Source organism: Lissotriton helveticus, chromosome 7, assembly GCF_964261635.1.
Source record: "Lissotriton helveticus chromosome 7, aLisHel1.1, whole genome shotgun sequence".
Classification (NCBI taxonomy): Eukaryota; Metazoa; Chordata; class Amphibia; order Caudata; family Salamandridae; genus Lissotriton; species Lissotriton helveticus.
This window is the reverse complement of record NC_136068.1, coordinates 540,154,731-540,179,699: the sequence shown is the minus strand read 5'-3', so window position 1 is coordinate 540,179,699 and position 24,969 is coordinate 540,154,731. Positions and strand designations below refer to the sequence as shown.

Sequence of the window (24,969 nt, the reverse complement as noted above, 5' to 3'; positions counted from 1 at the left end):
TATGCAGTCTTCAATCTCAATAAGTAAGGAATATATAGCTTACCTGTTTCCGCCACCACCGTTTGATCCCCCACAGGAACGGCCACCAGCTCTTCTACCGCCGCATCCTCCCCAGAGGCCTCCGAGTCCAAGTCCAACACATCAGCCACCTCCGCGCTGGCCCCGTCACCAGATGTTACACCTACAAAGTACATTTAAGAAAGTTAGAATACACCACTCACTACTATATAATATTTGGTCTAGGAGAAATGTTAAAAAAACAGAATACAATGTAATAATTTGTGACTGTCTACTCCATAGTAAAAATGTCCCATTTTCCAGGGAAGGCTGTTGTCTTGCTGCACTTTTATGCACAACTGATGAATGCTTGCTTTTGATTTTTAACACGCACCACTTTTTCTCCTAACAGACAGAAGCTTGACTCCTGAGTCCTAAGAACACGACCAGGATCAAGTTCAAAGTAGGTGAGAGTTCGGCTCGACCACAAGAAATGTGTCCAATTAATCGTCAGCACTAACCACTTTTCCGTTTACAGTTAAATAGTTTTATGACAAAGTAGATTTCAATAAATGTGTTTACTTTTAATAAAGCTTTTACACTTAAATAGACTCTGTGGTTTTTGTTCCTCTAGACTAGAGTGGATGAGCTAAAGGTTTTGGAATTTTTGCAAGCATGAGTGCCTCTGACACTTCTTGACTGTGCTGTGACTCCGTACTACTCTCTTGTCCTGCGTACGATAATCTAGAGATCATTGGGGATCTATAATCGGTGACTTCGGGAGCTGAATGACTCTGCCACACTATCTAGTCAGTAAGGAGACAGTGCATAGAGGTATTGCTGAATATAATGGGAGTCCAATGGAATTGCCAAATGTCCAATCTTAGTTAGCTACACAGACAGACTAATAAGAATAGTCTAGTAATACCACAGGGAGTCATCATATTCGAGGCAGGATAAGAATTTATATCCAGTCTACAAGAAGATCAAAGACGATTTAGAAAAAATCGAATGAGGAACGCTAGGAAAAAATAGGTACTGTTTAGTAAAATGTAAACTTACTGGGGCCAGCAAAGGAGCCCTCGCCTGCCCGATCCTGGCCTGCATCCTCAGCACCCTCCTCCTGTGTCCTCTTGCCCTTGGGGGGAGCTGATGTACAACATGAAAGAAAGAAAAACCATAAAACATGGATGAGATTTTTCAACCAAATCAAACATTTCAAAAGAACAATAACAACATATTTTGGAAAAATAGCAAATAGATAGACAACTATTCCACGGGATCTATCTCATGTGGTATACTACGTTATTCGTATTGCCTGATTTGCGGAACGTTGACTTAGAAAGTTCCTATGTAACTCAATAAACAGACTACTAAAGAGGTTTGCCTAGGCCTGGCACTGCAGGCAGTAGTGCACAACACGTGACAGACAAAGTCCATCCTGCTTGCAGATCAGTGAATACTCAAACTATCAATCCACCCGCCACCACCGCCACTATTTCTTCTGATAGCCATGTGACTGTCTAAAGGAAGGACACTGGACTTCAGTCTGTTGGGGCTGATTTATAAGTCCCTTGCGGAAGTTGCGGCTGATTTTCCTCCATTGTTGCGTGCCTTTTCTGACGCAGCGGCAGAACAAAAGACTCGCCATGGTGTTGGTGCGGCGTATATATAAAAAAAAAAAACACATATGGGCATATGGGCGATGCATCACGTTGTAAAGCCCTGCGCCATCAGGGGGCGTTCCGGCGCAAGGGAGGGCGTACCTGCGCAGGAACGAATCCTAAAAGTGGCTGAGGGAAATCTACAAGATGTCAATCAGTCATTTTTATGACAATGATGCATGACTCAAACCCTGTGCGCTTGAAGCCGACGTACGGCTTGATGCAGCATTGGGGAGATAGGGTACCCCAGAGCATTGCTGGAGCTGCGCCATCGTTGGCACGCAACTCCAGCAATGCGCTGCCTTTACGGCACAGATGCGTAAGGCTTCTGTGACGTTTTGGGCCAATGGGTGGTGGTGGCATGGCACACAATTACTGCCGCATCCCTGCTACTTTGCAGGGATGCGCCGGTAATTGAAAATATGACCCTTACTGTCTAGCATTACGCAGTTCTTTTCTTTACAGTACACTGATACATAATTTCTCAGGCCAATGAAATGCTTCTGAACACAACATACAAAACAAAGAAGCATAGTAGCAAGCAAGGCTACTGAGAAGGAGAGCAGTGCACCTGAAAATGAAATGCATAGAAGATTTTGAAATATAATTTACCTCAATGTAATCGGCAGCATTATTGCTCTTGGTAAAGAACAAAGATTTGCAAATAACAGAGCAGGATAAAACAGAGTAGTAAATGTACTACTACTACTACTCACCAAGCCCGGGGACCTCTACGCCGAGCGCGTCCAGCAAGTCCCGCTCCCGGTCCATGACATCGGTCCAGCGGTGGGTGGCCTGGTTATATGTGCGCCGGACCCCAGAGATCTTGTACATGGCCCGGCACACCTTCTCCCACCGCTGGCGGCGCTCCCGGATGCCATAGCCGGTCGCGATCTTGCCGCCTCCCAGGATCGTCTTGGGGAGGCGGCGCTGGACATGGAAGATCAGTGCCGCCACTTCCTCCGCGCTAAAGATCTCCCTCGGGACCACTTGCTCCCCCCTTAAACGCCCGCACGGGAGCCGGGCACGGGGTGCGGGACCCTTCCCCTTCTCAGGGTGCTTCCCGGCTCCCTTTACCATGGTCTGGGCAGAAATAAACTTAAATGATAAAGAAGAAATAGAATAGTGAAGAAGAAAATAAAAGAGTTTAAAAAAGTAGTTTAAAAGTAACTAAAAGCTGCAGAAAACACAAAAATATAGAGCTAGAAAAATAGAGGGTTAGATAATAAGTAAAATTAGATCAAAAAAACTTCAAACAAGCAAAGGATGGCAGAGATTGAGAGAGGATAGAGAAAGCATGCCCAGAACCATAGCAATGAATGAGAAACAAGATGGCCGCGCCCGTTCACGACCGCGTGGGTAAGTTCGCGCGAGATTTTCCTTGCGAGTACGCGCGAACTTGTACTCGCGAGCAGCACACTTTGCGAGATTACACATAGCGGGCGGAAACGGAATTACGTCACGCCAACAAGATGGCCGCGCCCGTGTACGACCGATAGGGTAACTTGGCAAACGAATAGCTAGAAGCGCCTCGCGAACACGCGCAAGATCACGCGAACATACACGTCGCAACAAAAACAATTTTGTATTCGCACGTATTCGCGGCTTCCGAAATCGATCTCGCACGGATTCGCGCCCCAAATAACGCGCGAAATTGCAAAAAAAACGATTTTAGCTAAAATGAAAGCAATGAGCAGGTGCAAAAGTTCAAACTTAACATTAGTAACATTCAAGGTAGTGCTTCCTGATGGGCCCCTCCAGAGTTTGCAACAATTCTATGACCCTGCTATGACCCAAACAGCAGGCTCATAGAATAGCACCATAAAGGTCCTGTAAAAAAAAAATTTCACTGCAACAAAAAGCAAATTACAGATAAGGAAGGAAGCAGGTGCCAGCCAGACTGGAACTTTCAAAATTACTGACACATTAATGAAACACAAATTAATTGATGGCAGTTGAAGAAGGGCAGGTGTGCTAGCTTTTTTCAACCACCATAATCTACAGTAATAAATAAACCTAATAGGTGCCTGTGAGGATGTACTAGAGGGTGGCATGGGTGTCCCAGAGGGTGGCAGTGGTGAAACAGAGGGTGCTGTGAACCTGTGATGATAAACCAGACGTAGAAACAACATAGTCGCGGCCGTTGCAAGCCGAAAAGTAAGTTCGCAATTGCGAACTTGTCCCAAAATCGGCGCGAACACGCGGCAACACAAAAAACGGAAAAATCCGCAAGTCCGCTAGAGTTCGCGGATCTTCGCGGATTGCGAATCCGTAAATACGCAAGTTCGCGGATTGCCAATCCGCAAAATCCGCCCATGGGCCGGCCAGTCTGCTTTTGCCAATGAGACTCTGAATAAGGCTCCTGGTATGAACACAATAGACCAGGGAATGGCTGCACTGAAATTAGGCAGCACAGATGTATCCAACAACATCTCCAAAGGAGTTGGCTCCGCTATGGGCAGTGGATCTAAATCAAGTAATGTTGCTTCTAACAGCTTGCCTCCGGCTACCATTGCTCCTCCAAAGCCAACCTCTTGGGTGGATATTGCTAGCAAACCTGCAAAACAGCAGCCCAAGTTAAAGACCAAGAATGGTATTGCAGGTTCAAATCTTCCACCCCCAATAAAGAACAATATGGATATTGGAACTTGGGATAACAAAGGGCCAGTGGCCAAGTCCCCTGCGCTCACTTTAGTTCAGAACACTGGGCAGCAGCCTCACCAAATCTCTCCATAGCCGGTGGGACAGCAGATGAACAGCGAGCCAGTATCGCAAATTTCTTTGGGCCAGCAGCAAAACTTGCCGCCTCCACCGCCGCAGCCCACTCAATTGCCTGTGCAGCAGCAAGCCCAACCTACTCGCTGGGTAGCTCCCAGGAACCGTGGAAATGCCTTCGGGCAGAATGGTGTGGACGGCAACGGGGCTGGCCTGTCGCAGGCCAATTCTAGTTCTGTTCCTTCAGAGCCTCATCCCATCATGTAGAAGCTAAGGTCTATTAACAACTAAAACCCCAAGGATTTTGACTGGAACCCCAAACATGGGCGTGTTTTTAACATTAAGAGTTACTCTGAGGACGATATACACTGCTCCATCAAATACAACATCTAGTGCAGTACAGAGCATGGTAACAAGAGACTGGATGCTGCCTACCGCTCCATGAATGCTAAGGGTCCTGTTTACTTGCTGTTCAGTGTCAATGGCAGCGGCCACTTCTGTGGGGTTGCGGAAATAAAATCTGCCGTGGACTACAACACGTGTGCTGGTGTGTGGTCCCAGGACAAGTGGAAGGGGCGCTTCGATGTCAGGTGGATATTTGTGAAGGATGTTCCCAACAGCCAGCTGCGGCACATCTGCCTGGAGAACAACTTGAACAAACCGGTCACCAACTCCAGGGACACTCAGGAGGTGCCTCTGCAGAAGGCCAAGCAGGTGCTGAAAATCATTGCCAGCTACAAGCACACCACCTCCATCTTTGACGACTTCTCGCACTACGAGAAACGCCAAGAAGAGGAGGACACGGTCAAAAAGGTAACTCTCTGCCCGACTCCATTCCTTTATAAGATGACATACCTAGCCATGTTTTAATGTACAAATGTGCTAAAACAAGCCTTCGCACAGACCTCAAGTTAAAATCAACTATCATGAAATATGTATAGGACTCGACAATATATGTCTATATATGTAGATAAAAAGTCACATGTATAATGAAGGCATGCACGCAATAATCATGTATATTTAAATAACAATGTTTTTTTACCATAATGAAAATTTAATAAAATAATTTTGTACCATGTATTTTGTTTAATCATAGTTTGTGCTGTCATTAGTCCGTCTCTGTCCCTTGTCCAAATATTAGTTCCTAATTGTTTTTTTCAAATATTATACCTATCCCGTATTAGGAACTCTAGTCGGGGATACCCCTTCTTCCTTACATACACGGTTGTCTCTGGGAGTGCAGAGGACTATCCAGCATAAGCTGAGGGCACAGAAGGGATTTTGCGTTGGATTTCATGTTTATCCTTTTTAAACATTTTTGCATTTAACCCTCCCCTTTGAAAATATGAACCTAAAAGCGGTGTAATTACAAAAGTTAATGTTCAGGCACTTATGGGTGACCTTCCACTGCTATTGTGACCTCTGCGCCCGATGGGTGAGGTTAAGTGACTATTCGACCATCTGTGGTGGGAGTGGACCCAGGGCTCCCCCTTTCTGCAAGTCTTTATGGACGGCCACGGCACCAGGTTATCATCTGGAGTGAAATTTGAATGTTCGTTTGGCTATTCTAAACACTTAAAGCCATGTAGTCACGTCTTAGTTGGGCTTAAAGGGCACATATTGCTCTCTATAATGCATGCTGGAGTACTCGTCATCAAATTAAGGTTTTGTTCTGAGCAGTGGTTAATTTGTTACATGCACCCTTCGTTATCAATTGACTTAGCCTAAGGACTAGTCTTCAAGTCCCCTGCTTTTTTCTCCTACGATTTTGGTTTTTATTTAAAATCGTTGCTTCACCTGTTCAAGGTATTTAAATTTGAGTCTTGGAAATCTGTTCCTGTCCTCCATTCTGTGTGTGTGTGTGTGTATATGTGTATATATATATATATATATATATATATATATATATATATATATATATATATATGTACTTACAGCTGGCGTATGTTCCTGGGTCTGTGTCTGGCTTCCTGCCTGCATCATACTGCCAGAAACCCCTCGTCTGACTGCTCCTAGGCCTTCACAGAGGCGCAATTGTCTGTGACTGGCAGAGCGTGGACATCCCCGGAGGGGGCACAGAGGGATACCATGTCCTGCGGGTATGTGACCATTGTAACGGAAATGTCAGCAACAGCCTCGGGCCGCAAGGATGGAAGCCGGCAGACCAGTGAGCTCTCCAGTCACGGTAGAGAGCGCGGCGTGTAAACAGCGGGACAGCCTTCTTCAAGCTGCAGCTCAAGGCAGGGGAACCGTGGGACATCCAACTCTTGATTTATAAAGCGGCCCAATGAAAGCGTCAGTGACCACCAGCCAACAGTCAACAAACCAGCAAGGACTCTCATGGACTTCTTTACTTTTTCTTTTGTCCTGGCCGCCATTTTGCTTCTGCTCTCGGCCACTTTTCTCTGGACCCCGACCTGCCATCTTGTCCATTCCCTCGTCCTTTACCCTTTTCCATCGTTTCCCCCTTGATGAGCCTCAAATGTTTCTTCCCTTTTCTGATTTGCCTTTTCTCCATACCCTTGTATCCCTCCCACCCTCCTTGGGTGCTGTGACTGCGTCCCCCTTTGACCCCACTTAATGGAACTCTGCTCTCCTGGTTTTTTTGGGGGGGTCTTGACCTGAGAAAATCTACTATGTGTATAGATAGGTATATAGAGATAACTCTAATTACTAGTATATGCAGTAGACCTTTGTACTCTCTACCATTCCTATGTGACTCTTAGAGTATATCCATTTGTATCTCTTCCTTGAGTGACATTATTACTTGTACATTTGCAATTTTTCTTTCTGTTTGTATCTCTTCCTTGTGTGACTTTACATCTTGTACATTTGCAATTTTTTCTGTTTGTATCTTTTATGTAACGCATGTCATCCTAAGTCCTTATGTTTTGCAACTGGTTCTTATGTAAAGCACTCTGACACCTTCGGGTAAAGTTTGCGCTATAGAAAATCGCATTAAATAAATAAATATGCGGATGATGCCCAGCTGTTTAATCACCTTGATGGTGATCAAAAGCATAATAGCGAAATAAAATAAAATAAAATAAAATGTGACAATGAGATAGATGAGAGAAAATAGAGTAAAGCTTAACTCTGATGAAATTTGGTGGTGTTTTTTTTTCTCCAGAAGAGGAAATATGGTCTGATACGTTATGGCCCATAGTTCTTGTCTCTATCCCGACCCCTAAGAAGGTAATCAAGGATGTGTCTGTTTACCTTGACAACAGCCTATCCTTTCGGTACCCTATGTGATTTTGACGTGGGTATTGTATCTCAGACTGTTATAGATAATTCCTCCTTTACTTCCTTTAGAGGGGTGGAACCTAGTAGTTCAGTTCCTGTTTCTATCAAGCTAGGACTACTGTCTTCAATAAAGCATAAACAACAACTGAGGTTAAGAAGTAACTGACTTTACAGAATTAGGGGGTGCGACTGGTCTTCACACTTCTTAAAATGTGCTCGGTCTCCTCCCATAGAATGCTATCTCGAAAGATAAAGGGATTTAGGTTTTATGTCCCATTCAGAAAATCCCCCAAACAATTCTATTTTGAGTAACCTGTATATTATTGAAAAAATAAATGTTCAGAATATATTTTAGAGACAATGCGCCCATTTGGGTAATGATTTGTGCTCTATTAAATACCGTAACAAAGAACGTCTCAAAAAGTGATATTTCAAGACGATTTCGTAGGGGGCAAATTAAATTGTGACAGAAAGGAAACAAGGAGAGAACATCAGTTTCTTTTAGAAAAAAGGGTCTGTTTTAAGAACTGCAGATACAAATAGTATTAGTTCTATCAGCACTATTACATTGTATGCATATGTAATCCAAGAATAGGGGTACACATAAGTGCTTGTGCAGAAGCGAACGGAGCAGGTGAACACGTGATAAAGTGTAAGAACAGCAAAAGGGCGCAACAATATTAAAATGGTTACAAAACATGGGTAATGAGAACACAGTTAATGGAGAGCATGTTAGGAACCAGAAAACACCACAAAATACGCTGAGTGGTCGACGACATTTCAACCTGGCAATGTCATAGGGTACAATTTATTTAGCATCCTATGACATTGCCTTGAAATATCACCTGTTAAGACACTGTTGTTTGTTACATTAAGAAATCCAGGTATCAACTGGGTTTGTGAGTTACCTCCGGTGGTTTTTCCTATTAAATACTGTAGCATAACATAACATATAGTACCTTGGCACAAGGTCCCCAAACAGAGCTGTGAATCGCAACAAAGGCACATTCCGAGGTTCATCTAATACAGTGCTGAAAAGGGGACAAAAAAGACCAGGGCAGCACTTAGCATAAGGTACAGCAAATAGAGGTAACCAAGTGTACCACAGCACCGGCTGCCCCTGGCTTGCTCTTTGCTACTACTGCACCTGTCTTGCTCTATGTAATTCAAAGAGTCATGAAAGCAAGAACAGGAAGTGAACAGGTCTGTAAGAATCCTTTATGCTTTACATAATTTCCATTGTTCCTATTTCCCTTGCGCTTATCTACAAATAGGAGGCTGCGAGGGCCTAAGGTGTAAAAAATGATCAATTGTAATGGTATTTGGCTAAAAGTGTGCATGATCAGATCTATAGTCCCCTGGCAGATTATTGAACCAAAGTCCATGTTTTATAGCTGCCACAAACATTTGTGTAACACGTAATCATGCCTGAGGCCGACTGGAGAATCAGTACAGTGTAGATTTATTTTCAGGATTAACTGATAAAACACAAAGTACAATGTCACGCACAGTGCTGAGAGCAACACGAATTCCAGCAATGTACTGTACAAATGTCAAATATATTACAATACAATTTGAGATCAAAATGAAATTTGGGCATGACATTCTGAATTCATCATTTATCTTGTGAATTTATTTAGAGCCAGCGGTTATGTACCTTGGTTTCACGTGCATCTTACCTGGGAAGGCTCTGCGTGTTCTACATCCTATATACATACCATTTTGCAAAGCTTTTAATGGGTTATTTCTATAAAAGTCTGTGGACCCTTAATATTCTATTGCTTTGTATTTGAATACAGTTCTGTTTTAGAGTGTGGCAGAAGGAAATGTGCCTCCTAGTTCAGGATCGGTTTCCAATATATATTAAATGATTCTGTTTCCCCTGCCTCCTTATGAGGACATATATTGTATTAAGGGTATGTTGCGATTACAAAGCCTCTGATTTACGAAATCACAAGTTTATATTTTGCAACATACACGACGGTATTGCATTTGGAAATGTAATTCCAACTGGAAAAGTACAGTTTTCAATGCATATAGAATAGCCAATGTAGGTGGTATGTCATATGTGTCTGCCCTCTACTTTTCTCGATAAGCAGTGTATCTGCATCCGTGATCTGTTAATGAGACCAGAAAGATGGTGGGAAGGTTTTTGTAAGAAAGCTTCCTCCCTGTGAATCATGACCTTTAGTAGAGGGTAAAGGACATGCAGGGTGCATGAAGGTGTGTCCCCCTTTCCTTTGCAGGCCGATATGCAATGTATCTGATACCGCGACATGAATGGGGGAGGTAACACATTTGTATGGCTGCATCCACCTCGTCAATGCTGTCTTTTGGCAGGGGGAAACAGGTGGCAATCTAGGGAACAGCCTTATGCCAGTGGCATAATGATAGCCTCCCCCTCCTGCACTGTGCCCAGGTGCCGGTCCCTCGGATGAAAGCTCCTGACTGGGTCCAGAGTGTGTGTGTGTGGGGGGGGGGGGGGGGTATTCCCTCCATGTACTTTGCAGAGGCCCTCCTCAAGAATCGTGCTTTAGGCTTCCCCAAATCCGCTCAATAAATGTCATCTAATATTGATTGTTGCAATTCAGCTATTTCATTGGCCAGTGTCAGAATGCTTGAGGTCGTTGTGTATTCCTTGCACCATCCAATGACAGGAACACTCATGTGCAATGATGCTAAATGATTTGTTATATTTAAAATAATCTCTGAAGACTATGGCAATATTTTTGGTTTGGACATTTTTATTCAACATTTTTTAAATATCACTAGTCGGAATCATTGCTCACCAAAATAAAAAGAAAAACACTCAGGTTGACACCTTTTTTTCCCTCCCCCTGACCCTGTGGCAAGGCCACATCAACTTCCATTGGATACATCTTAAAGAAAAGAAGCAGAGCTCGAATATGAGTAGGAGAAGAGCGTTCCCAGTACATTTTGGACCCTCATCTTAGAATTGTCCGCGACATACGAATGAGTGCTCTTGCTCTGCTCGCAAAGCATGCAATACTTGTTTCCATTGGAAGGACGGTCCAAATCCTCCTAATCCACAATTGTTCCATAGGATCCTGATCCCATAAGCTGACTACCACAAATGTCAACATTGTCAGGACTTGAGGACCAAGCCTCTCATACCCAGAGCTCAGAGCCTCCTCCCCATCTCATAGTCCCCAAGCAGTATGACCACTGAATCACCAGGCGCTATGATTCCACGTATCTCTTGCAGCCACTTCCCCTCCTCTTTCCGGAAGTTGGCTTTCTTTTCAGAAACGACCACCAGAACCCTTTATATTCTCAACTTGACGACTAAATATTTTTGGAAGTAGCCCATGTCCGTTTAATGGTTTGCTGTCAAAAACAATGTCACCATTCAATGACAGTGAATGCAAGAGGGAGGTCTGCTGATCCTCGCAGACCTCAATCCCTGTATTCACAGCTCTTTGCAGACAAAAGCAAATAAACTCCGGCCTCATGAATTTTAAAAAGGAACGCATTTTGAGACGTCTCGGAGTGGACATTTTGCACTGTTGCAGTGCAAATGAAGATGAAGTCGCTAAGAAGTTTGAATGAAAATAATACTGCTCTGCATCCTCACTTTAGTACATCAGAATTTAAATTCAGATTTATGTACTTGTTTTTATGCTGTAGCCCGCTTGCAATTTTGAAATGTGAATGTAATAAAAGGTAAAAACCATCCGCCATTTTCAAACTTGAACAAGTGCCACTTTTGGGGGTGAATTCTGTCTTAAACTCAGTGCTTCAGTTATTTCAAAATGCATGAAATGTCCCATTTGTTGTGTGTTAGGAAACAGGCAGTGGTGTAACGTGGGTTGCCAGTACCCGTGGCAAGGCAAGTAGTGCGTGGTGCAATTTGCGCCTCCCTAACTCGTGGACCATTGAGCCCCTAAGAATTTTGCGTCTGGGGCTACCACCCTTGTGGTTTTGCCCTTCTATACCACTGGCAGCAGGTGTATGTCCTTGACAGCAGTCTCAGTGCTGTAGCTTTGTTATATTTGAATCTATTCAGTTGAATTTCACTGCATCATAGATTGTAAGTTGAACCATGAGTCTCAGAGCGACAGTTAACGTTGTCCATATGCATTACCTGTTGCAGAAGACCTAAAGCCTTATGAGACACTAAATACAAAAGACACTGCAACTTTCATGACTTCTTCACAGATTGTAGGGCTCCTTCAACTGTACATAAGGCTGTCCATATTCACTCCTTTTATGGTCATATCATGCCGTTGCCGAGCAATTCCCTTTCATCATACTCATCTAGCCTGTTTGTGCCAAGATCTTGCTTTTGTCCCATTAATGTGCTCAGGTCGAAGGGCCTTTATGGCTCATGCAAACTTTCAGCATTTCGTTTCTTGCTCCTGTCTTTTCCCATTACCTTTTGAATTACATCAGGCTTACGAATAGCTGACAGAACAGATGGAGGTACTGCATATTTCTCCTACATAGTAGAGTATCTCTTTCTCTGTCCATATTTTTGTGCCACAAAGTAGGTGCTCTGTATTGAACTTTGTCTGCCAGGCTGGAAAGTTGTACAGTGCAGATTTATGGTGATTTCTCAGCCTCTTTCATCTGACAGGCACAGCTGCTGTCACCTCACCACATAATTTGATAGCTTCAACGGGACTCAGCACTCAATGATGGTGCTTGTTTCATCCGTAAGGTCAGGCCGCCATCACCACTTATGTTAATGTAGTTGTCAAGGCTTTGAGGTTATGAGGTGGGGGTATCTCTCATCAATTTCGGTGAAAAAGGAAAGGGCAGTGAGAATGATATACACAAAATGCGTTTTCTGTAGGACAGTGGACCCCAGAAATGTGTAAATGGAGCTGAGAGATGCAAGTTCTTACACCACAATCACTTAGCAAAGTCATCACAATTTCTGCCCATTGGTCGTATGGACCTCTGTTAGTTGACATGAAGCGCTGTAAGAGAGTAGGCATTACCAATTCATTTCAGACTTGTGAAGCCAATACAACTTCACGATGAGGACCAGGAGTCAATAGCTGTAATTCAAAGTGTTTATTAAAGGATATTGATCCATTCAGTATACACACATATTAGCATTAGATTCAAAAGATACAACAACACAGTTGGTAAGCTGAAATAGCTCAGTAGATTTAGCCATACAGAAATGAGATACAAAATAGTACCCGCTACAACAATGCAGAAAAAGAGTATAGTACATATATGTTCCATAAAGAAGCTTCACTTCTTTTTCCTAAACATAGGGTGAATATAAAATCATCTAATGAGGACTTCTAATTAGGGAGTTATGAAGGTGTCAGCATGAGAAAGACTTCTGTAGAAGTCTTCAAAGGGGACTAAGGGCCAGATGTAGGTCGGCAAATACCGGTCGGTAACGGCCGATTTCGGCCGTTACCGACCGGTATTTACAAATGGAGATGTAGGGGCCTGAAAATTTACAGAATCGGTATATTTACCGAATCGATAAAGTTACCGAATCGGTAAAATACCGATTCTGTAAATTTACCGAATCGGTAAATCAACATGTAGGTGGCACTGAAAACAGTGCCACAGGCCATTACCGATTCGGTATTTACCATGTAATACAATTACATGGTAAATAACGAATTCCAGTGTACATGCACATCTGTGCATGTACAACTGTGCCATGTGGCACACAGACATGCCCTAAGGGCATGTCTGTGTGTCACATGGCACACAAGCCAAAAACAGGGGTGCAACAGGGTGTCAAAGTGACACCCTGTCCCCCTTGGCAATTCGGTATTTTTACCGATTCGGTAATTATCGAATCGGTATTTGCCATTGATTCCTATGGGCTTCAAGGCCCATAAGAATCAATGGCAAATACCGATTCGGTAATTACCGAATCGGTAAATACCGAATCATACCGATTCGGTATTCTTTACCGAATTTCTACCTACATATGATTTACAGATTCATGAATACCGAATCGGTAAAATTCGGTATTTATGAATCGGTAAATCACATTTACCTACATCTAGGCCTAAGTGTTTAGCATAACGCTTCACACTCGCAGCAAAAGAAAACAGAGGTCTGTCCCTTTCCACTTCTGGAAAGAATATGGCCTACAACTGTGAGAATACCAAAGAAAACATCCTTATCTTTTCCCACACTACCAGGGTCCAACCAACTCGATTCTTTAGAGGAGTATTCGCAACCTCCACTGAGTATCCTGACGCATTGAAACTGAGATTGTAACTGCAACCTTGTACGTGTCACGATCCTGGTACATAATGAACAGAAGTCTTCTTCAGATCATTACATCTCCACGCTCATACCTTCAGGCCCCTCTATAGGCATTCTAATGCAAACAAGCTTCTTTCTCTAGCTAACAAGAATTGTGATAAGGGTTCTGCAGAATAAAGAACGAAAACACTGATAACACAGCTAGCTAACACAAGCAAATGATTTCAAAATTAGGCCTAGAGTCAGGTTAAGCTAAGTAAGCATTTAACATGAATATGAATACATGATTTGACATACAAAAATATTAACTCTCAGAATAAATTCAAACGTGAGAAAGAAACAACATGATTATATATCTAACTAACCATTAGTGTATTTGTATATATATATCTCCAACCTTTACAATGAATACATTTCATTAATACGTTTAAATGCTTCACACATGTTAACATGATTAAGGTACACAGTGAGTATAATGTCAAATAAGAGTATATAACTGCATAATCATATTCCATAAGGGTGGAGCCTACATTTTACTGCTCCAGTGTTCTGTACATTGTTGAATTTCAGTCTTGGAAGGGAATGACTTGGCGTTGCCACTTGTGTGATGGGAGCAGCACAGAAACATGTTCAATCTTGGTCGTGCCTTACCCTAAATATTTGAACATTTATAATCCTCCTCATTTGCAGTCTTATTTGCTCATAGAGAACCTCGGTAAATTAGTTAAATAAAACATGACATAATTTTGATGTGAGTAAACTGTTTAACATGGAAGCTTTCAAATGCCAGGGTCTCATAGATTTCTTCAATGAGAGAGTTCTTCCCTTTCTACAAGATGAAGGAAGCCTCAGTAGAGCCTGCTTTCGTTTTGTGTTTCCCAGGATCAGAATTATAGATTGTGTGGGAAACGCTGAGATATTGATGATCTGCAGAATGAAATATGAAATGGGTGAATTAATTCTTTCAGGTAAAACTGCTCCCACCAGTAAGAGAATGTAGATAAGGAGGAGGGAGACCACCATTCTGGCTGCTCTGGAATGAACCTTCAGTCGGGGTTGACTGAATCCAGACACAGTCTCTTTCATCCGCTGGATATGTGTGAAGAGCGATGCAACAAGGATCAGGGTGATGGAAACAATGCCAAGCAGAATAGGTGCAAAAAAGCCAAAAGTGTTGACAGACACTTTCATCTTTACCACCTGGGACTGTATAGTTAACCATCAAGTTAACTGTTGAATTCTGAGGACAATCTGCTGATGCATATGAACTCCAGTACAGGGGGGCACTGAGTCCCAGGGACCACAATACAGATCCCCACAGCAGCCAGGGTACCACCTTAGACATCCCCAGCTTCAGCCAGATGAAGAAATGATAGTTGAAGTCAACAATCTTCACACAGTAGAAGATACAAAGACGGTAGTGAGCAGAAACTGGAAATTGAGGTCCCTATTGCAAGCTGGTTTAACACTACAGAGATATGATTCAGGTAATAATCCTCACCCCACAGCATGTTTATGTAGATCACTCTGAGAAATGCATTGATAAAAAGTGCATGAGATCCCCAGAGCCATTAAGATGAGGTGGCAGATGTTCAGACTCCAGCCTTTAGCCCAGTCCAGAAGATTAAATGTAATAATGAAAACACTGGTGAGCACTGGTGAGCATCCGAATTACACCTACCATAGATACAATAATAACATAAGCCATATCTAGTTCACTTTCTATTTTCTGCTTCTTTTTGCTCTGACGTGGTGTTTAGTAATATGAGCAAGGATGCTTTGCATAAACTTTTCAAATGAGTAGCGTCAATCGCTTATAAATACCACTTTCCTCATTTCCATTATACATCTGAATTTGTTTTTAATAGATGCAAATCTGAGTTTCTCTGTTCTTCTCTGCTTGTAAAAATAGCAGAACTGTTTAATTTAATAAATGTGGTACCAATGCACTGACAATATGGGGCAGGTTTGCTGAGGATTTGCGTTGCCCTTGTGTAACACAAGTCATCACAAAGCAACACAGGTCCTTACAGGGATTTAGGAGGCTACGGCAAGCCACTATGCTGTGCGTGGTTCACAAAATGCAAAGTAGTGCGTAGCGCAGGCTTGCCTTATTTTGCATGAGGTATGTATTACGTGGGTTTCAGCATGGGCATTCCCATATATCCACCCACTTATTTTGATGCAATCCATATTTACAATGACTTGTAAGCCTAGGTTTGAGCCAAAATTGTGTGCCTACCCACAGAAGCATAAAAAGAGAAAAAATCGTTATTTTGACCTAATACTACCTCTTTCCATGTGAATGCCATTCTGCATCACACATAGAAAGAGGAAAATGTCCCTGATGATTGTTTTTTGAGCAGGAAGGTACCTCTTCATTCACAAAATCAATCTTGCCTGTAACATAGGCACCCTTGCACTTCGGCACAATGGGGCCTGCATTGGCTCTAGGCAGCGCACAATGTGCTAGCATGAGAAAAGAGCAGAAATGATCATTGTCTTTGAAAATATGGAGCATTTCTGCCCTCTCCCGTTCACGCAATGCAAGCAGAAAGAAGGCACCTTCCATGCTCCCCATGTGTCCCTTTGCAGCCCACTGGGAGTGAAAGAGGAGCATCTTCTGACTTTCACTTTATTGCTTTGAAAGTACTTCTTATTTTGTGGAAGTGAAATGCCAAAACAAAAGGGCCTGGCTGTTTGTGCAGCAAACATTACCTTTGTTAAGAAGAATGTGCATATTTTTCCTCTCTTAAATTTCTGAAAAGTAATCTTATGTGCAAAATTGCAACATGTTTAATGAATTTTACATTTGATTTTTTTTTCCTAATGCGAGCTGCTTAACTTTGGATAATATCAACCTCCTTTAAAGAGGCAACAGACTGGCAGCTTTCTTTTATGAGACAATTAACAAGATATGTGCTGAATTTGGTAGAGATCGTTCAGATGTTATCACTTTGAGTTTATTCAAAGGGTTTCTGAAAGACCATCAAAATCAAGTTCCTACAGATTTAAGCTGCTCTCGATAGGAAGAACTGAGGAAATTCTGTGGTCAGATTCTCCTCTCAAACCATGTAGAGCTATGTTCATAAAGCTTATTTCAGATAAAGTTGAACATATTCAGGCAAAAACGTGTAATGGGTCCCTGAGAAAAGCTATAGTACCTTGTACTATAATTACCTTCACTATTGCCTGAGGCTTGAGCCGGGCTGCTCCTTTTAAAAACGCTCTGAATCAGATTTTATTGTATTTACTGTGATTACTGTGATTTTACTCTAATACTGTGATTACCCTCTGTGTCCTACCCCCCTCTGCAAGCACACGCGGAATTATCGCGCTGCTCAAGATACTAACGCTCAGGCGATTTAAAATACTGAGCTAACTCACTGAAGGGAGCGCTGTATTTTCGCTCACCTATCTCCTCCCCTGGGTGCACAGCCGATTCAGGGCTGACTCAGCTGGGCCACGCTCGACCAAACGGCGGCGGCCATTTTGGATAGGGACAGTATAAAAATAGTAAAAGGACTTGCTCGCGAGGACATTACCTTCACTATTGCCTGAGGCTTCAGCCGGGCTGCTCCTTTTAAAAACGCTCTGAATCAGATTTTATTGTATTTACTGTGATTACTGTGATTTTACTCTAATACTGTGATTACCCTCTGTGTCCTACCCCCCCCTGCAAGCACACGCGGAATTATCGCGCTGCTCAAGATACTAACGCTCAGGCGATTTAAAATACTGAGCTAACTCACTGAAGGGAGCGCTGTATTTTCGCTCACCTATCTCCTCCCCTGGGTGCACAGCCGATTCAGGGCTGACTCAGCTGGGCCACGCTCGACCAAACGGCGGCGGCCATTTTGGATAGGGACAGTATAAAAATGGTAAAAGGACTTGCTCGCGAGGACATTACCTTCACTATTGCCTGAGGCTTGAGCCGGGCTGCTCCTTTTAAAAACGCTCTGAATCAGATTTTATTGTATTTACTGTGATTACTGTGATTTTACTCTAATACTGTGATTACCCTCTGTGTCCTACCCCCCCCTGCAAGCACACGCGGAATTATCGCGCTGCTCAAGATACTAACGCTCAGGCGATTTAAAATACTGAGCTAACTCACTGAAGGGAGCGCTGTATTTTCGCTCACCTATCTCCTCCCCTGGGTGCACAGCCGATTCAGGGCTGACTCAGCTGGGCCACGCTCGACCAAACGGCGGCGGCCATTTTGGATAGGGACAGTATAAAATAGACGGCTATAGCTTCGCGCAGCGGACGCGTACAGCGGGCGCGCCATAGTCGTGCCGGAGTCCAGCCAGAGTCCTGCCCGTCGGCGCTCGTCCGCGCTAGGCCGGGCCCTGGGCTCTGACATACCCCTCATTTGGCGAGTAAAGCCACTATATCCACCATGACTCTTACATATTCTTCCGAGGAGTTATTTGCACTACGTGGTGTTCCCAATAACAACTGCTCCACCTACCCTTACCCGCCTCATAAGTTCAGTTGTTCTCGCTGTAGTTTTTCACTAAAAACCCCTACCACATGCAAATCCCTCCAACATCAAGGTAGACGTAAGAGACAGGTATGCTCTAGGACTACTTCCATTCGCCCCCCTCTAAGATTTTGGAGCATAAATTGCAGATCCTTACCACAACACAGATACAATATCCACGATTTTCCCGTTCAAAACCAACCTGATGCTATATTCCTGACCGAGACATGGCTCAGAGACTGCTCAGGCCCGGATATTGCTGACGCCGTTCCCTCCAACTATGCCATTCTTCGTCAAGATAGAGTTTCCGGTAGAGCCGGAGGAATTGCAATTATTTACAAGAATACATATACTTGTAAATTGGTAGATACCACTCAAAAAGATTGTGAATCAGCCCTTTTCAAATTGTCCATTACTCCCCAACTCACGCTGTCAGGACTACTGGTATACCGTCCCCCTGGGACAGCGAGCCCGTGGATAACGTCACTACCGGATTTCCTAGCTCCAGTAATGCTTAAAGCACCGAATTTTACAATCCTAGGGGACCTAAATATACATTTAGACGACCATGAGTGCCCTAATAGGAACCAGCTTCTCTCTATTTTGGAAGCTTTTAACCTTCAACTTCTAAACACAGGTCCCACTCACTGTGCTGGTCACTTACTGGACCCGATCTTATCGAATCTGCCCCTAGATTGTTCTCGTGAAGCCCTACAAATCACCTGGTCCGACCACTTAGCTGTCCCCTTTTCCTTTGATATGGCTGATACAGCAATAAGACCTGAGGTGGAAACTACGCGGCCAGTTCGGAATTGGGGGAAGATCAACATGCCAGAATTCAATAAATTATTGATTAAAACACTTCCGTGTGCTGAACTATCTACTGCAGCACTCAATTGCGCTACTGAATTCTGGCTAACCACTGCACTTAATACAGTGCTTCCAATGACATCAAAGCCTGCATTTTCACACCATCCCCCTGCTCCATGGTACTCGGAACAACTTAAAAGCATCCGCTCACATTGTAAGACCTTGGAGCGTAAATGGAGACAAGGCTATTCTCCGTCACGCAAAGCAATATACAAAGATGCCTTGAAAAAATACCACAACTGCTGCAAAACTGCTAAAGCAGACTACACAAGGAAAACTGTGACCGACGCACAAAGCTGTCCAAAGGTGCTATTTTCTGTTGTCAAAAAACTGACCGGTGCTAACTCTACCCCTCCTCCTCCGGCACTCGATGCCACTCAGTGTCAGTCCTTAGCGGATTACTTCATAAATAAAGTTGATCTTATCTATGAAAATTTCACTACACTTCCAGGTACTTCATACACTGTCCCTGACACTGTCCAGGAATTGGAAAATACCAACATTAATGCAGCAGTTACTACCTGGCAGCCCTTAGATGCCATTTCCTTCCTCTCCTGCTTAAATAGTGTGAGATCGGGCTCCCCACAGGATGCTCTCCCGGCCAAAATACTAAGACAATTAGATCCCCTCACTCATCCCCCCATCATTAAATTACTCAACGCTTCTCTGAGCGAGGCCCATGTCCCACAACCTTGGAAACACGCCATGGTTGTACCGTTACTGAAGAAACTGGGTGCAGATCCTTTAAATCCTGCTAACTTTCGCCCTATATCTTTGTTGCCAATCTTCTCAAAAATACTGGAGAGACATATAAATTCTCAGCTCTCCAAACTGGTTGAAAACACTGGTTTTCTCCATCCTTCTCAGTCGGGCTTCCGGCCTAGGCACTCAACTGAGACAGCCCTCCTGGGGGTGACAGAGAGTCTTAGGCACGGTGTCGACCAGGGAAACACCATGGCGCTCATCCTGCTGGATTTGAGCTCAGCCTTCGACACCGTGTCACATTCCATCCTCATCGACTCTCTGAAATCTCTAGGTGTGGCAGGCCAGGCCCTGGCCTGGCTGGTGTCTTTCCTTAGCGATCGAAGCTTCCAAGTGTTTTCTTCTAAAGCAGCCTCCGCCACCTGTCCATCCACCCACGGCGTCCCCCAGGGCTCAATTCTTAGCCCTCTATTATTTAACGTTTACGTTAAACCCTTGGCAACCATAGTCGAACAAGCTGGGTTAACCCTGTTTTCCTACGCAGATGACACCCAGATCGTCTTCTCCTTATCAGGGAGAGACGTAAACAACATCTCCGCACTCAAGTCGGGCCTCACTCTTGTGGCCGATTGGATGGGGAGAAATTGTCTCAAACTGAATGGGGAGAAGACCGAGGTGGTCATTCTGGGACAGAACAAACATCTATGGGGTCCCCGCCACTGGCCCATCGAACTGGGAAATGTGCCTACACCTTCTACTGCAGTTCGTAACCTGGGTGTCATTATTGACGACAGGCTAACTATGAGACAACAGGCTATTAAGGTTTCAGCCATCTGCTTTTCAATCTTGCGGTGGCTTCACAAGATTTTGTGGATGCTCCCCCTTTCCTCCCGCAGAACTGTGGTCCAGGCACTTGTAACATCACGCCTGGACTATGGCAACATTCTTTACCTGGGTGCAGATAAAGCCACTATACATGTGCTGCAGGTGGTGCAAAATGCGGCCGCGCGCCTGCTAAAGAACGTCCCCAGACGCTCCTCAGCCACTGCCGCCTTGCGCGACCTCCATTGGCTGAGCATCCCAGAACGTGTTAAATTCAAGGCACTCTGCTACATGTTCAAGGCCAAGCAGGGCAGCACCCCAGTATATGTTCAGGGGCTGGTAAAGCCCTACAGACCCCTGCGCTCACTAAGGTCATCGGACACTGGCAATTTCACAGTACCAAGATGGAAGTTGACAAAAATGGGAGGCCGTTCCTTTTCCACCCTGGGTCCTAAATACTGGAACTCCCTCCCATTGGCATTAAAATCTGAGACCAACTTATTCCGCTTCCGTAAGGCTCTGAAGACCCTGCTCTTTACTAAGCGTGACCAATAGTCGGCTGAGGCCTCAAGTCAAGGTGACACTCCCGCTTTCTTCTACAGTCTATCCCTGGCGCCGGGAAACCCATTGTGGGTAGCTGTGCGCGATACAAGCTTAAATAAATAAATACATAAATAAATAAATAGCTGGAAATTAGCAATAGTTACAATTTAAAGAAAACTATGGCAAACCCGCTGATTCTTGATGATTTCTGCCCTGTCTCGTTGCTATTGATATCAATACAACTGCCAGAAAAAACTGTAAACAGCAGACTTACATCATTTCTTGACTCCCAACTAACACTGGATCAGGCACTATCCGGATTCAGAGCTAGATTAAGGGAGCTTGGGGTAGCGCTCCTGGAAATCCAATGAATAGCCTCCTTCCTTCCTCTTCCTTGAGCCCCACGCTTTTTAATATCTCTGTAACTCCTCTGGCAAAACTCATAGGATCATACAGTTATTAATCTATAACATATATGCGGATGTTGCAAAGCTGTTTATTCACCTAGATGGTGATCAAAATCATAATGGTACAACTTTTGAAATGTGAATGTTAAAGACACTGATATTGATGAGAGAAAATACAGTAAAGCTTAACTCTGATGAGATTAGGTAGTGGTCTTTCCTGCAGAAGAGGAAATCTGGTCTGACACGTGATGGCCCCTAGTTCTTGGCTCAATTCCGACCCCTAAGATGGTAATCATGGATGTAGCTGTTTACCTTGACAACACCCTATCCTTCTGGTAAACTATGTGATTTCGACATGTGCATCATATCTCAGACTGTTAAAGATAATTCCTCCTTTTCTACCTTTAGAGGGGTGGAACCAAGTTGTTCAGGCCCTGTTTCTATCAAGATAGGAATATTGTCCTCATTAAGGCATAAACAATGACTGGTTAAGAAGTAACTAACTTAATAGAGTTAGGGGTGCGAATGGTGTTCAGACTTCCTAAAATTGCCTAGTCTCCTCCCATAGGAGTATAGTAGCTCCTATTTGAGAAATGGATTACTTTTAAAACATTGTGCCTGGCACAGCAGGCAGTAAGACTGCATCATTCATTCTCAACGTCAGAGTGCAGGTATAGTGTCATGAGCGCCGCCTTCGGTCTGCTATCAACCTCAATCTCTAAATACATTGCTACAGGTGGGCATGGCATGGCGGTATGTCCTTTAGCTTGCTGGAGGCAAACGACTACTGTATGCCTTGTCTCAGAAGATAAAGGTGTCTAAGGCTTATGTCTCCGTGAGAAAATCCCCCAAAACAATTCTATTTTGAGTGATCTGTATATGGTTGAAAGAATAGATGTTTAGAATATATCTTAGATCCAAGGCACCCATTTGGGTAACAGTTTGAGCTCTGCTAAATACTGTGACAACCAACAATGACTCAACAGGTGATATTTAAAGTCAATTTCATAGGGTGCGAAATAAATTTCAACAGAACGGAAACAAGGAGACAATAACGCTTTTTTTGGGAGAAAAATGGGTCTGTATTAAGAATTGCAGATACAAATAGTATTAATTATATCAGCATTACTACATTGTATGCAGATGTAATCCAAGAGGCGGGCTACAAAAAAAATATTTGGGGGGGCTGTAAGGTCTCCAAAGCCCCTGGGAACAACACTCTCCGGGGCATTATGTTTTCTGGGAGGGCCGGCTCCTGCAGTGTCCAGGGGTGTCCATCCGCCCTCCCATAGCAAGGAAATCTTTAAATATCTGAATGACATTGATTTTCTACATGGAGAGCTGCATGATAGTAGCTCCCCATGTGGAAAAGTAACGGTGGCTCCCGAAATGTGTAAAAAGTGTGCACCAACAGTGGTGGATTCGTGCACCCTACAGCAGGGACGGTTCTATGATTTGCGAGGCCCTGGGTCAATGGGAATGCGCGAGGCCCCTCTAATTTACTTAGGAGAATGTGAAAGGCCTCTCTAATTTACTTAGGGGAATGCGCGAGGCCCCTCTAATTTACTGAAGTGACCCCTTGCAAAGCATTCAGAGATACCGCAGGAGGCCCATTGTACAGGATTTTAGCGCCCCCACAGTTTTAACTATCAGCCCACAAGCAATTCTCACACCTTCAGTCTGATACGTGTAGGAATTGTTTGTGGGCTGAGAGCTAACACTGTGTGGGTGCTAAAATCCTGTAGAATGGGCCTCCCGCAGTGTTTCTGAATGGGTCTGCTTGCAATTGGGACTAGGGGAAGCATCTTCCTCCCCGAGGTCTCCAGACACCATTCCTGAGAGGCCCAGGGAGGAGGGGAGCCTCCCCTGGACCCTAATTGCAAGGAGACAGGGAACCAACATGGCACACGATCGGTTCGGGCCCCATGCTGGTGGGCTGAGTGCGAGGCCCTGGGCAGCTGCCCACACTGCCCGTGCCTAGCGCCGGCCCTGCCCTACAGATTATGAGTCGTGCATCCAGCGCATGCACACCAGGGGGCCGCACTGCCGAGGCAAAAAAAAATGGTTGGGGGGCTGCAAGATGTCCAAAGCCCTGGGGACCACCACTCCCGGGCCTTTATGTATTGTGGGAGGGCTGGTTCCTGCAGTGTCCTGGGGTGTCTATCCCACCCTCCCATAGCAAGGAAATCTTTTCTCTCTTTCAAAATGTAAATAAGATTGATTTTCTACATGGGAGGTGCATGTTCGTATCTCCCCATGTGGAAAAGCAATGGTGGTTCCCAAACGCTTAGAAGTTGTGCCTCAAAGGCGCTGGATTTGTGCACCCTACAGATTATGAGTCGTGCATCCAATGCGACTTTTAATTTTACCGTTAAAAAATTGTTCTTATCAGTAATTTCTAATGTCCTCGGAGACCCCATCCCCCGAGGCTTATAAAAAAATGGTGGGGACCATGGGGGGAGCCACAATGCTCCCACGGTCCCGCCGGCTCTCTGCGTCCTTCGGGAGCCGGCATTGCTTTTCCGCAAGGCAAGATGCTAAGTTGTATATGGAAAAGTAATCTGGTTTGGATTTTGAAAGTGAGAATACATTTCACTGCTCTGTCTTTCAAAATCCAAACTAAGTTTTCTATGGGAGGGCGGAAGGGGCGAGAATCACGCCCTCTCATAGCAAACAGCAGTGTCCCTGTGGGTAGGCACCCCGGGACACTGCAGGAGCCGGCCCTGGGGCATGGCAGTCCTCAGGGCCTTCGAGGGCTCTAGGCATAGGGTCACGCAGCCTGCCTCCCACAATACACTAAATCCCGGGGTGGTGGTTCCCTGGGATTGAGGTGGGTCGTTGAGGTCCCCACACTTTTGATTTTGAAGGGGGGGGCCTTGGTCGCGAAAGTGGGCAAGTGGGTTGTACATCTGGTAAACAGTGTTCTGTTTTATTTTGCTTTCCTTTCTGTCATGTAAAGAATCCTATGTAAATATAACGGTTATTGTACAGCCAGTACCTTTCAACCATTCCACCAAATGGCTTTCTGTCTGTTACCATAGTAACAGTTTAGTGAGCACAGAGGTTAGAAGTTCACCACACTATGTTGCTAATCAAAATAGTTACTGTGCTGGAGTCTTAAACTATTTCTATAGGAACCGTTAGTCATAGAAGAAGTCAATGGGAAATATAATAAAAATAATAGCAGGGGTTCGCTGGGGTCCTCACAGTCCTGGGGCTTCACTCATGTTGGAAGGGGGGTGCAATAGCTGTGGAAATTATATCGGGAAAACAACAATGCGCTTATTGCGGCTTTTCTTTAATA

At 44.2% G+C, this 24,969-nt stretch overlaps 1 pseudogene; it reads left to right on the top strand.

The window, feature by feature from the left end:
• The window catches only part of LOC144769156 (YTH domain-containing family protein 2-like), a 49,330-nt pseudogene that overhangs the window by 12,636 nt on the left and 11,725 nt on the right, over window positions 1–24,969 (top strand).